A 14492-nucleotide genomic window follows, 5' to 3' on the forward strand; every position below is an offset into this window, starting at 1 on the left:
TGAGAAGCTTGATAAGTACGGCCCCAGAGCTCCAAGTTACTCTTGATTAAATGTAGCTGAGCTACAAGGGAAGCTATCTCCAGATAATTGTAGCAAGCTATACTACATGCTACACGGCAAAAGTAGCTTGTTACATCAAAGGTATACATTTATGAATTCATAACTTAATGTACAACTTTCCACCAAACGAGAAAAAAATGCTCAGTTTGATTGTTTATCATAGTAAACACAAACTAGAAACATGCCCTCTTTCTGGCTTTTTAACATTTAATTGTGTACCCCGTGCACAATGAGGGAAAGAGTCCAGGAAACAAATTAAATCAAAGGCAGTGAAACAATAATAAATAAACACCATAGTATATATTCCAATGGAGACTTTTCAGCACAAAAAAATACTGTTTTAACATAAACTACAGTGGCAAAATGAAAATAACCTGGCCAAAAGTAAAGTACAAAACATTTGTCTCACAAAAGAGACTTTAACAAACTCCATATTTACATGAACGGAAATCAATAAAACTGAACATATCTAAATTAAACATATTTCCTGACTGCGGAGCTAAGTCAAACAAAATAAAATTCCTCCCAAACTCCCACATTTTAAGTTCTTATACAGATAATAATGTTAATGTAACTGAGACTGTACATGTGGAACCCAATAGCCCCAATAAGGGTCCATTACTATTAACTGTCATTTAGCTGGGGACACCCTACAACTCCTTCGGGTGGTCCCCACACCCCACGATATGTACTGTATTTATTTTAGTTTGTCTTTTCTTTGGCCCACCCCTATAATTGTATTCATTTTCTCTGCCTACAGTAAATAAAACAGAATCTATCTAAATCAGGGGTGTCCAAAGTACGGCTCGCAGGTCATTTTTTAACGGCCCCACGGCACATTTTAAAAACACGATTGAAAAAAATAAAAAACATTAAAAGTGGTATTTAAAGAGCAAACAGGTGAAATGTAACAAGAAAATGTAGCAATGTTTACTCTAATCACACAAAGCTGCCATGTAGGCTGTTTCATTCTTTAAAAAATAATAATGAATCAAAATCAGTCATTATGAGTTATTTACCTATTCAAGGCTCCAATTACGTCACATTAAATATTTTGAGATATTTTTTGGGGAAAATGTTGCATATTTTGTGTTTGCCATGTAAAAAAAACGAGCTGTTTTTTTTTTAAAGAAGGGCCTAAAACGAACAAACAAAAAACATAAACAACAATAAAACTTATAATTGACAGATAGATCTGAAGTTGATCTTATTGTGTTAAAAGTAAACAGTAAAAAAATAAATACATTATAATTTATTTTTTAACACTTTAATGAGTAGGACCCTTTTGGATCCCCTACAATTTTAGTGTGATTAGTTTCTAAGTGTCATTGCTCAAAAAATAATAATGAATTAAAATCAATGGTGTTATGAGTTATTGACCTTTTTAAGGCTCCAATTATTATATAATCTCAAATATCCCACTTAAAAATTTTATTGGGTGAAAATATTGCATATTTTGTGTTTTTTTCATTAAAAAAAAGATTTTCTTTGACAAAAAGAGCATACAATTTAAATATTTAAATTTTTTTATATTGACAGACCTAATGTTGATCTACAGTTTTAAAAACTTGAATAATAACACAAATAATAATACTGAATAATGACACATTTTATAATTTTTTGGACCAAAACCCTTTGGGGTCCCCGGGATCAAGCCTGAGTGGAAGCCTAAATGTATATTTTTTATACATATATTGTATTGGTTTTTAAAATAAAAAATATCAAAATGGCCCCTCCTAGCTATGATTTTTCAATGTGCGGCCCTCAGTGGAAAAAGTTTGGACACCCCTGATCTAAATCTTGACATACAAACAAGGAATTTTGTGTTGTTTAGGAACAGTTGATAACAGTTATTATGTGCAGTAAAACTTTGAAGTCAACTCACCTTAATGTGTGTTCTTAAATGTGTATTCCACGTCTTCCATGTCGAGAGCAGTTTTGATTTGGGCTTACAAAGTAAACAACTAAACATGAATGTTGTTGGCACTGTCTTATCCAAACGTCTGAATGTGGCCAAGTAGACGCATTGTGGGTTTCCTGGACGTCGTCGACATCGCTAAAATTAAAATCTGAGGGAGAAAATGCCTCTGCCAGCTTCCTCTTGGTTTCTTTTTTTTAAAATTGCCCACTTGAATATTCCCTCGTCACTTCTCCGACTACCTCGTACTCATGTTGGATGAGCGTTTTGGTTGTGATTTCCCCTCCTGGTTCGATGACCCTCCCTATCTTGCCTCTGATTGACCTTAACCAATCGTGACTCGTCATAGTAAACCAACCAATCAGCAGGTATTTTCTTATACGTACACCAAACAATCATCATGGATTATCTCCATATTTTTTCGTCCCCCGCCCCTAAAATTGCAGTCGATTTCTTTTGTTCTCATTCTCTCTTTCTTTGTAGCTTGTAGCTTCGTAGCTAAGCTACCTCGCTCCATGGATCTAAATTTAGCTAAGCTACGGAGATCGCTACTCATTCAAAAAATATCAAAGCAATGACAATGTAATGCATCACATATTTCTAGTTGCATAGGTGTGGACTCGAGTCACATGACTTGGACTCGAGTCAGACTTGAGTCATGAATTTGATGACTTTAGACTCGACTTGACAAAATGTAAAGAGACTTGCAACTCGACTTAGACTTTAACATCAATGACTTGTGACTTCACTTGGACTTGAGCCTTTTAACTTGACAAAACTTGTTACTTTCCCCAAAATCCAAAGATTAAAAAGTTATTCAGGAGCGCTCCGTATCTTTCATTGTGTACCATAGACACCTTATAAGTAAACGCAGCATCGACCCCTACTGCCTACTGGCGCTAACAGACGCGGGGCCGCCATCTTGGAGTGGTGATCCGCTCCATAAACATCTTATAAGTAGAGGCAGCATTGGCTGCCATGACACGAGAAATTCGGCCGCCATCTTGAAGTGGTGATGAGGAGCCGGCAAGCAGCCTAAACTGACAGTTGACAGGTAGAAAACAAAGATGCACGCTGGTGTTCAGCGTTTTCCTGCTCAAATGAGCGGGCTGTTGAAAATAGGAATCGAGGGATTACTTTTCACAAGTAAGATTTAACATTAACGTACTATTGGTTGTATTTTGCGAAAAGAATATTACCATAGAGTTGAGAAGGAGCAAAGATCTTCAATAGTACTGAAGTCGTAGCCGCTAGCAAACAAGAGTATGACCATAATAGAATTGCTTGTCAATGAAATTAATTAAATAAAAAAATGTCATACTTGAATAACATAAAGTTGAAATACATGATGAAGATAAAGATTGTAAAAGCCAACAGGGGTAAAAATTAGGACCACAGTCCAGATTGTGTAGGGTGTGTGTGTGTGTGTGTGTGTGTGTGGGGGGGGGGGGGGGGGGGGGGTGTAATATAGACTTTCAGGTGTTTGTATATGTTTATGTTTAAGTATTTGGCAGACGCTTTTATCCAAAGCGACATACATGAAAAATACATATAAAACAATCACTGTAAACATTATCATTTAAGGGAAGAATGTAATACAAAATATCATTACAAAGTGTCAAGACAGAATAAACTCTCTGCTGCTGCAGCAACAGAGATACAGTCCAACTAAATATATAAATATCTAATGTATTCAAACATTGTTTATGTAGGATATACGCATGTATAAATAACCTAATCAATATGTTTCTCTAATTTAAAAATAGCTGACTGTTTTTTTCCCCCTTCTCTGGGATTATATTCCCAGTTTTGATCTCGGACATCTGGGGCCGTATTTATCAAGCTTCTTAGAATTACTCCTAAGAAGTCTGCTAAGAGTTGACTTAAGAGTAAATAAATTCTTCGCTGAAAGCTGCACTTAAAAGTTAGTTATCAAGCGTCTTACTCACACTTTCAGCGAAGTGTAGGACTGAATCTTAAGTGTCACACTCAGAGCTGAATTACGACATTACTATGTGCCGTAAACGGAATTTTAGGTGACGTAATTTCTGTGTCCATAGAAATGACCAATCACGGAAGGGAATCCCTTGTCTAAGAATAAAGAAATATCTTAGAAATATTTAAGTGAACAATAGGAGTGTATATTTTGACAATAAACTACAAAATAATACAAAACAAACAAACAATATTGGCAATGAATCAAAAATAAATGTTTCCTTTTTGTTGCACCTTTCCTGCTTCCTGCTCCCAGACTGTAACAAAGAGGCAGGGGAGACACTTCTCCAGGATGTATGCTCGGGGCAACACCCTTCACTTTACCCGGCAGTGGGTCTCCACAGCGGACGACTTTAGAGTGAATGATGAGTCCGGCGATTAGTTGCAAATCTTGCTTTATTGATTGCTTGCACACAGCCAATCCAACACAAAACAAACTAGTCCCCGCTCGCACTCACAATACCGCTCCCTCTCTTCTCTCGCCCACACACTCACTGACGTCACTCACCTCACATGCTGTAACCTAGCGTATGTGTGTGCCACACACATACGCTACTCTCATAACATTTTCTTTCCAATTCATTAATTAGGCAACTAATTTGAAAGTGGTGTGGGTGGCTCTATATATACTAGTCTACTGCAGCCACATGCAGAAATCAACAAGGAATGGAAAATTATTAAATCTGTGACAAAAATAATACCTGCTCTGTCTAAACGATACCGTTTGATCAGCTGCTCGTCATCAAACAAAGATGAACGTTCGCGTACGTCTCTCTCGCCTCAGTGCCATCCCCTGCTGGCAACTCCTAACCACTTAAGACACCTCTGAAGGTCTCTTAAATATCGTGGAGAGTAGGAGTGATTCTTAGACTTAAGAACGTTGATAAAAAGCTTTTATTCTTAAGTTTGAGAGTAGGACTAAATTTCGCAAATTTTCAGGACTTAAGTGTAAAATGGCACTCTAAGAAGCTTGATAAGTACGGCCCCTGGTCACTTATAGCATATAAGAATATTCTATTACTGTTAAGCAAACTATGAATAATAAAACACGCCAAAACATGTGTCCTTCATCATAGCTACACATATGACAAAAAAACGTGTGAAAATCAGTGGTATTCAGTGAGGTAAGATGAACTAAATGCGCTGACAGTTCATTGCTCCTGCCAAATGAATTGCACTGAGTGGAGCGGATCACCACTCCAAGATGGCGGCTCCGCGTCTCATCAGCGCAGGTAGGCAATAGCGGTCGATTCTGCGTCTACTTATAAGATGTCTATGATCCGCTCCACTCAGTGCAATTCATTTGGCAGGAGCAATGAACTGTCAGCGCATTTAATACATTTGACCTCACTGAATACCACTGATTTTCACGCGCTTTTTTGTCATACGTGTAGCTATGATAATGGACACATGTTTTGGCGTGTTTTATTATTCATAGTTTGCTTAACAGTAATAAAATATTCTTATATGCTATAAGTGACCAGACGTCCGAGATCAAAACTGGGAATATAATCCCAGAGAAGGGGGGAAAAAACGGTTAACTATTTTTAAGTTTGAGAAACAATATGATTAGATTATATATACATATGTATATATCCTACATAAACAATGTTTGAATACATTAGATATCTATATATCTAGTTGGACTGTATCTCTGTTGCTGCAGCAGCAGAGAGTTTATTCTGTCTTGACACTTTGTATTTATTTTGTATTACATTCTTCCCTTAAATGATCATGTTTACAGTGATTGTTTTATATGTATTTTTTATGTTTGTCGCGTTGGATGAAAGCGTCTGCCACATACTTCAACATAAACATATATAAACACCTGAAAGTCTTTATATCAGCTAAAACCACCAATCTGTTTCACTGGATTCAGAACAAAACCAAATTCTGTTTTACCCAACAATGTTAGTATTTGAATATTTTTACTTGAAGACTTACTCCTCGTTACAATTATACTGTTAAGAAAGTATTGTCTTATACTTTGCCTAAAATGAGAATGCAACATAATGAGTGGCGGCTGGTGAATTTTGTTTTAGGTGGGGCAGAAAGTTTGTAAACCAAACCCCTGTAGGGGGGTCATCCTCCCCTAGAAGATTTCTTTGTGATTTTCACATACAAATATTGAAGATCTTTGCTCCTTCTCAACTCTGTGTTAATATCCTTTTCACAAAATACAACCAATAGTACGTTAATGTTAAATCTTACTTGTGAAAAGTAATCCCTCGATTCCTATTTTCAAAAGTCCGCTCATTTGAGCAGGAAAACGCTGAACACCAGCCCGGCATCTTTGTTTTCTACCTGTCAACTGTCAGTTTAGGCTGCTCGCCGGCTCCTCATCACCACTTCAAGATGGCGGCCGAATTTCTCGCGTCACAGCAGCCAATGCTGCGTCTACTTATAAGATGTCTATGGTTATAATGTCATTGCAAACACGGCAATCTGTTGCGTCCACTGCAGTTTGCTATCTCATTCATACTTTTTGTCAAGTGATTTTTTTTTTAAGCAGGGTTGCATGAGGTACTATACATAACGTTACGTTAGTCAATGTATCACACACAGTAACGTTAGACGGCGGTCAGCAGCACCGCATATTTTAGCCACCTACAAAAAGACAAACATAGTCAAATAAAGGTCAGTTAAAATGCATACTATATTAAGAATGTGTACATATTGCATAGGGCCCTGACATCTAAAAAGTACAACTCTGTTCATTGTTATGTTCATGTATTTGTTATGTTTTTCATGTGTACGCACACATCAACATACATACAGTATGTGATGAGATCAATGAGATAAGGTAAGAACAGGATAGAAACTGCTGTGGAAGTAGTTACAATGCAATATGCCATGGAAATGCAATGTTAACACTTTTGTGCAAATAAGTACAGTTGCACTTGTTTTTTTCATATGTGTTTATTATGTAAAGGAAAGGGTTAAATGTTTAAAATGACTGGTTAATAGTGCTATTATGAATTGCAATGTCAGCACTATTTTTTTTCTTGCAATTTCAAATGCTCTTGTTTTGATAAATAAATACAGCATTTTAAAGGCCTACTGAAATGAATTTTTTTTATTCAAACGGGGATAGCAGATCCATTCTATGTGTCATACTTGATCATTTCGCGATATTGCCATATTTTTGCTAAAAGGATTTAGTATAGAACAACGACGATAAAGTTCGCAACTTTTGGTCTCTGATTAAAAAAAAGCCTTGCCCCTACCGGAAGTAGCGTGACGTAGTCAGTTGATCGCCTCCTCATATTTTCCTATTGTTTTCAATGCAGCTAGAGCGATTCGGACCGAGAAAGCGACGATTACCCCATTAATTTGAGCGAGGATGAAAGATTCGTGGATGAGGTACGTTAGAGTGACGGACTAGAATGCAGTGCAAGACATATCTTTTTTCTCTCTGACCGTAACTTAGGTGCAAGCTGGCTCATTGGATTCCACACTCTCTCCTTTTTCTATTGTGGATCACGGATTTGTATTTTAAACCACCTCGGATACTATATCCTCTTGAAAATGAGAGTCGAGAACGCGAAATGGACATTCACAGTGACTTTTATCTCCACGACAATACATCGACGAAACACTTTAGCTACGGAGCTAACGTGATAGCATCGTGCTTAACTGCATATAGAAACAAAATAAATAAATCCCTGACTGGAAGGATAGACAGAAGATCAACAATACTATTAAACCATGGACATGTAAATACACGGTTAATGCTTTCCAGCTTGGCGAAGCTTAAAAATGCTGTTGCTAACGACGCCATTGAAGCTAACTTAGTAACGGGACCTCACAGAGCTATGATAAAAACATTAGCGCTCCACCTCCACCAGCCAGCCCTCATCTGCTCATCAACACCCGTGCTCACCTGCGTTCCAGCGATCGACGGAAGGACGAAGGACTTCACCACGATCATCCGTGCGGTCTGTGGCTAGCGTCGGCTAGCGCGTCTGCTATCCGAGTCAAAGTCTTCCTGGTTGTGTTGCTGTAGTCTGCCGCTAATACACCGATCCCACCTACAACTTTCTTCTTTGCAGTCTCCATTGTTCATTAAACAAATTGCAAAAGATTCACCAACACAAATGTCCAGAATACTGTGGAATTATGAGATGAAAACAGAGCTATTTTGTATTGGATTCAATGGTGTACCGATACTTCTGTTTCACTGGTTACGTCACACGCATACGTCATCTTCCAAAGACGTTTTCAACCGGAAGTTTAGCGGGAAATTTAAAATTGCACTTTATAAGTTAACCCGGCCGTATTGGCATGTGTTGCATTGTTAAGATTTCATCATTGATATATAAACTATCAGACTGCGTGGTCGGTAGTAGTGGGTCTGTGGTTAAAAGGACTTGAAAGGACTCGAAACTCAAAATGCAGGACTTGGGACTTGACTTGAGACTTTCCAGTCTTGACTTTGGACTTGACTCGGGACATGAAGGCAAAGACTTGAGACTTACTTATTACTTGCAAAACAATGACTTGGTCCCACCTCTGTCTAGTTGTTTCATTACAGCTGAACTGAACTACTGCCAATCTACTGGGAAATGTAGTTAGTGAGCTACTGCCCAATACTGAAAGGAAGATAAATCTCTAGGTAGAGCAGCGGATGGGTTGGTACGTATGTAGGTAGAGAGGCAGATCGATAAGTATATAAATCCAGGATGTTATAAAGATACACTGATTGGTTTGTAGGTTTCAGTGCATCCAGAAAGTATTGCTTTGCTTTTTCTACATTTTGTTATGTTACAGCCTTATTCCAAAATGGAATAAATTCATTTTTGTCCTCAACATTATACACACAATACCCTATAATGACTGTGAATTTTTGTTTTTTTAGAGCTTTTTGAAATTCACTAGAAATAAAAACCTAAGAAATCACATGTACATAAATAAGTAATCACAGCTTTTGCTCAATACTTTGTTGATGCACCTTTGGAAGCAATTAAAGCCTAAAATATTTTTGAATATGATGCCACAAGCTTGGCACACCTATCTTTGATTAGTTTCGCCCAACGTCTCTGTACATTGCTGCGTTCATCTTAGTCTAGTCAGGAACGTGACTAAGAACCCGATGGTCACTCTGTCAGAGCTACAGTATTCGTCTGTGGAGAGAGGAGAACCTTCCAGAAGGGCAACCATCTCTGCAGCAAACCACCAATGGTATAGTGGCCAAAGGGAAGACATTGCTCAGTAAAACGTTTGCCCAAATGAACTTGAAAGCCTCTCAGATCATGAGAAACAAAATTCTCTGGTCTGATGGAAAAAAGATTGAACTCTTTGTGAATACCAGGCATCATGTTTGGAAGAACCAAGGCACCACTCATCACCAGGTCAATACCATCCCTACAGTGGAGCATGGTGGTGGCAGCATCATGCTGTGGGGATGTTTTTCAGCGGCACCGACTGGAAGACTCATCAGGATAGAGGGAAAAATGAATGCAGCAATGTACAGAGACATCCTGGATGAAAACCTATGCTTCCCAGCTAACTTGCTTGAGAGGTGCTGCAAAGAGAAATGGGTGAAACTGCCCAGAGATAGGTGTGCCAAGCTTGTGACATTGTGTTCAAAAATAATTAAGCCTGTAATTGCTGTCAAAGGTGCATCAACTAAGTATTGAACAAATGCTGTGGATACTTATGTGTATATGTTTATTTTACATTGTCATTATGGGGTATTGTGTGTAGAGTTTTGAGGACAACAATGAATTTATTCTATTTTGGAATAAGGCTGTAACATATAAAATGTGGAAAAAGTGAAGCGCTGTGAATACTTGCCGGATGCACTGTAGTTAGTGCGGTAGGTGGGTAGGTGCCGTATGTCAACAGTTAGGTAGAGAGGATGATAGATGAGTTGGTTGTTAGAAGGAAAGATTGGTAGATAGGTTGTTAGGTAGACAGGGAGATGGAATGGTATGGATGTAGTTACAGAGGTAGTTACAAAGGTTGATAGGTGTGTTGTTAGTTAGCTAGATAGGTAGGTACTGGGATAAGTAGATAGATATGTTGCTACTTAGAGAGGTAGATTGGTCTTCATGTTGGTAGGTAGAGAGGTAGACAGGTCGAGGGTGGATATGTTGGTTGGTAGCTCGGTAGGCAGATATGTGGGTTGATATAGATAGATAGTACTTTATTGATTCCTTCAGGAGAGTTCCCTCAGGAAAATGTAATATGTTGGTATGTTGATCGAGATTTAAGGTTAAGTATGTAGGTACCGGTATGTGCATAGGTACAGTGTGTTGGTTAGTCACTAGAGAGGTGTGTACAGAGTAGTGGATACTGAATGTATGTGGTAAGTTAGGTAGAGAGTTAGACAGGTATGTAGGTATTTTGAGAGGTAGATGGGTATGTATGTTGGTAGGTAGAGAAGAAGATAGACAGGTGTATAAATGCAGGTAGTTATAATGATAGACTGATATGTATGTAGTGTAGGTAGTTAGTGCGGTAGATGGGTAAGTACTGTATGTGAACCGAGAGGTAGAGAGGAAGATAGGTGTTTTGGTAGTTAGAAGGGTATATTGGTAGATAGGTGGATAGGAAGAGAGAAAGGTAGATTGGTATGGATGTAGTTACAGAGGTAGATACAAAGGTTGGTACGTGTGTGGTCAGGTAGCGAGATAGGTAGTTACTGGGAAAAGTAGGTAGAGAGGTAAATGGGTATGTTGTTAGAGTTAGATGTGTAGATCGGTGGGTTAATATGTTGGTAGGTTGATCGAGAGATTGAAGGATAAGTAGATAGGTGGATTGGTACAGTTGGTTGGTTAATAAGAGAGTCATGTATAAAGTGGTAAATACTAAAGATATTTGTGGTAAGTTAGGTTGAGAGTTAGACAGGTATGTAGGTAGTTTAAGAGGTAGACGGGTAGGTATGTTGGTAGGTATTTACAGTAGGTCGGTGGAGAGGTATAGTAAATAAAGTAGGTATGTACTGCAAATAGGTAGAGAGCGAGAGACAGGCAGATAGGTACAGTATATAATGTCGTTAGATGGTCCAGAGGTAATGTATATACTACAACTAGATAGAAAGGTAGGTGGGTACATATTATTGGAGTATGTGCATCATGTTATTATGATAATCATCTGTTTTGTGTGTCACAAATGTCCTGCTCCATGGTGACAGGGAAGCGACCGGAGGCCATGTTTACTAACTGCCTGTGAAGAGGAACAATACAACCATGGTCCTTTGGAGGAGCGTTGTTGTTTCTGGCATCCCAGGTTTGTTTGTAACCAAGACGACGGTGTGCTTCCTCCTCAAGCACGTTGTATCAGCACTATTGCCCTCAGCAACACTAACATGCTGAAGGAAACAAGCTGTTTTGTCAGGTTATTTTTGCACCTGTGAAGCCTATAAATGTTTTAATAACTGCAGGCTTTGATTTTGGTGGATGAGTCATCCGGTTCGTCTTGCAATGTACTCGTCAGATTGCATCACACTGGGGGGTTTCTAATAAGGAAACCCTTTTTTCAATAACAGTCCTTTCATCTGTTATTTTCACTCATTGGTGATTTGTTGAATCCCAGCTCACCCTGATGCTGTAAATAGGCATCGCAGTCCAAGCTCTGGCCTGTGCACGCATTGACGTCAGCGTCCTGCAGAAGCACTTGTGTCTAATCTGCCGGTCTGGACCACACTTTGTTTCCATTTTGTGGGCAAATGAATTAGAAGTGACACAAGATACTCAAATAGACATAATTTGATGCGAAAAACAGCTGGTCTAATCTCCACTCCGCCCTTTTTTTTGCTGCAAACAGGATATATGCCCTCAGTAGTTTGCAAACCATAAAGTGTACCTGCAGCATTGCCATCAATAATTGGAGGCCGAGTGCTGCTTCAAGCTTATAATACAGCGGTACCCGTAAGAAATCATGCAAATCCAATTAATACCTTCAAGATATCTAAAAATATGAACACAAAATCCATCCATCCATTCATCCATCCATGTACTACTGATTGTCCCTCTCGGGGTCACGTAGGGTGCTGGAGCCTATTCCAGCTGCTATGTCAATCAAATTAAATTGCAAATGAAAATACAGCTTCACCACTTTTGTCATAATTTTTGCCCTTAAGAAACTTCTCTGTGACTTTTGCTCCAGACGTCTTCTGTTTGTTTGAGATGGTCATTACTGCCACAAGTGGTGGAAAAGTTTATTACAACTGCGTCCCGCCCATACGGACCACAGCTGAGAAAAAGATACTATATTTTTTGGCGTCCCTCTAAGGCAGTGTTTTTCAACCTTTTTTGAACCGAGGCACATTTTTTTCATTGAAAAAATTCTGAGGCACACCACCAGCAGAAAACATAAGAAAATGAAACTCATTTGCCGATATTGACAGTAAAAAGTCGTTCTCGCAATTGTTGGATATGAATTTAAACCATAATCAACTATGCATCAATATAGCTCTTGTCTCAAAGTAGGTGTACTGTCACGACCTGTCACTTCACGATGAGTTTTTTGGTGTTTTCCTGTGTGTAGTGTTTTAGTTCTTGTCTTGCGCTCCTATTTTGTTGGTATTTTCCTGTAGCAGTTTCATGTCTTCCTTGAACGCTATTCCCCGCACCTGCTTTGTTTTCGCAATCAAGACTATTTAAGTTGTGTGGGCGCTATCCTTCTGTGTGGACATTGTTGATTGTCATGTCATGTACGGATGTGCATTGTGGACGCTGTCTGCTTCACACGCTGTAAGTCTTTGCTGTCGTCCAGCATTCTGTTTTTGTTTACATTGCAGCCAGTTCAGTTTTAGTTTCGTTTTGCATAGCCATCCCTAAGCTTCAATGCCTTTTTTTAGCGGCACTCGCCTTTTGTTTATTTGTTATTTATTTTTGGTTTAAGTGTTAGATACCTTTTTACCTGCACGCTGCCTCCCACATATTGTGATCACCACAAACCATATTCCCGACATCTACAAAGCAATTAGCTACCTGCTGACACCTACTGATATGGAAGAGTATTACATGGTTACTCTGCCGAGCTCTAGACAGCACCGACACTCAACAACGGCACATTATTTGCGGATTATAATTACTGGTTTGCAAAAAATATTTTTAACCCAATTAGGTGAAATTACCGTAATTTCCGGACTATAAGCCGCTACTTTTTCCCCTCGTTCTGGTCCCTGCGGCTTATACAACGGTGCGGCTTATATACGGCCTGTTCTTCTCCGACACCGACGAAGAGGATTTCGGTGGTTTTAGTACACAGGAGGAAGACGATGACACAATGATTAAAGACTGACTTTTCATATACCGGTAGGCTGGTTATTTTGATAACGTACAGGCGAGCACTTTGTATTACTTTGCACCGTTGTATTATTTGTACTCTGCACGAATGCTGTTCGCCATGTCAAAGATGTGAAAGTTTGATTGAATGATTGAAAGATTTATTGTTAATAAATGGGACGCTTTGCGTTCCCAAACAGTCATCTCTGTCCCGACAATCCCCTCCGTGGTAGCAGGAACCCCTATATACTACGGTAATTGCACATCAAAACCCTGCGGCTTATAGTCTGGTGCGGCTTATATATGGAGCAATCTGTATTTTCCCCTAAATTTAGCTGGTGCGGCTTATAGTCAGGTGCGGCTTATAGTCCGAAAATTACGGTACATAATCTCCCATGGCACACCAGACTGTATGTCACGGCACATTAGTGTGCCGCGACACGGTGGATGAAAAACACTGCTCTATGGAGCGCTCACGACCCGACAATGGGCCCTATGGTTAAGGAACACTGTCTTAACCAACCTCAGTCCTAAATGAAAATAGCAAACATGTCATATTTTTTCTCTATTTCAACTCTTTGAATGCCCACTTGGCTTTAAGTAAATTAAATGGTAAATGGGTTATACTTGTATAGCGCTTTTCGACCTTCAAGGTACTCAAAACCCATTCACATACACATTCACACACTGATGGTGGGAGCTGCCGTGCAAGGCGCTAACCACGACTCATCAGGAGCGAGGGCGAAGTGTCTTGCTCAAGGACACAACGGACATGACGAAGTTGGTAGAAGGTGGGGATTGAACCAGGAACCCTCAGGTTGCTGGCACGGCCACTCTCCCAACCCCGCCACGCCGTATGTATGTATGTCATTTTTTTAAATTTAGAAACCTTAGCATAAAATAAGTTAGAATGTATACAGTAAATGGTAAAGGGCTCGGATACTGTGGTAAAGATCAAGCCTGAGTATATGTAAGATTAGTGAAAAACTAATTGCATTGTTGCTGTTTTCAATTTCAGTGTTTTATTTTGGAGAAAAATAGTACAAGTTGTCATATGTATTGCTTGGAATTAGATAGGACAATTTTGGTATGGATGATAACTTATTTTTTGCACATTTTTCATAATTGGATAACATACATTCTACCGCTCGCAGTCAAATTGTCTGACATTTTTTGAAATTTTAGTTTTAGACTTGGACTTAGACTTCCTTTTATTGTCATTCAAATTTGAACTTTACAGTACAGATAAGAACGGAATTTTGTTGCATTAGCTCATAGTAGTG

The 14492-nt window shown here is 38.9% G+C and overlaps 1 protein-coding gene across 1 annotated transcript in view; it reads left to right on the top strand.

Annotated features, from left to right (window-relative positions):
- Window positions 1-14492, top strand: part of LOC133629968 (sperm-associated antigen 16 protein-like) — a 102180-nt gene that overhangs the window by 38572 nt on the left and 49116 nt on the right. The window lies entirely within an intron of this gene.

Source organism: Entelurus aequoreus, linkage group LG15 (genome assembly GCF_033978785.1).
Source record: "Entelurus aequoreus isolate RoL-2023_Sb linkage group LG15, RoL_Eaeq_v1.1, whole genome shotgun sequence".
NCBI classification, from domain to species: Eukaryota; Metazoa; Chordata; class Actinopteri; order Syngnathiformes; family Syngnathidae; genus Entelurus; species Entelurus aequoreus.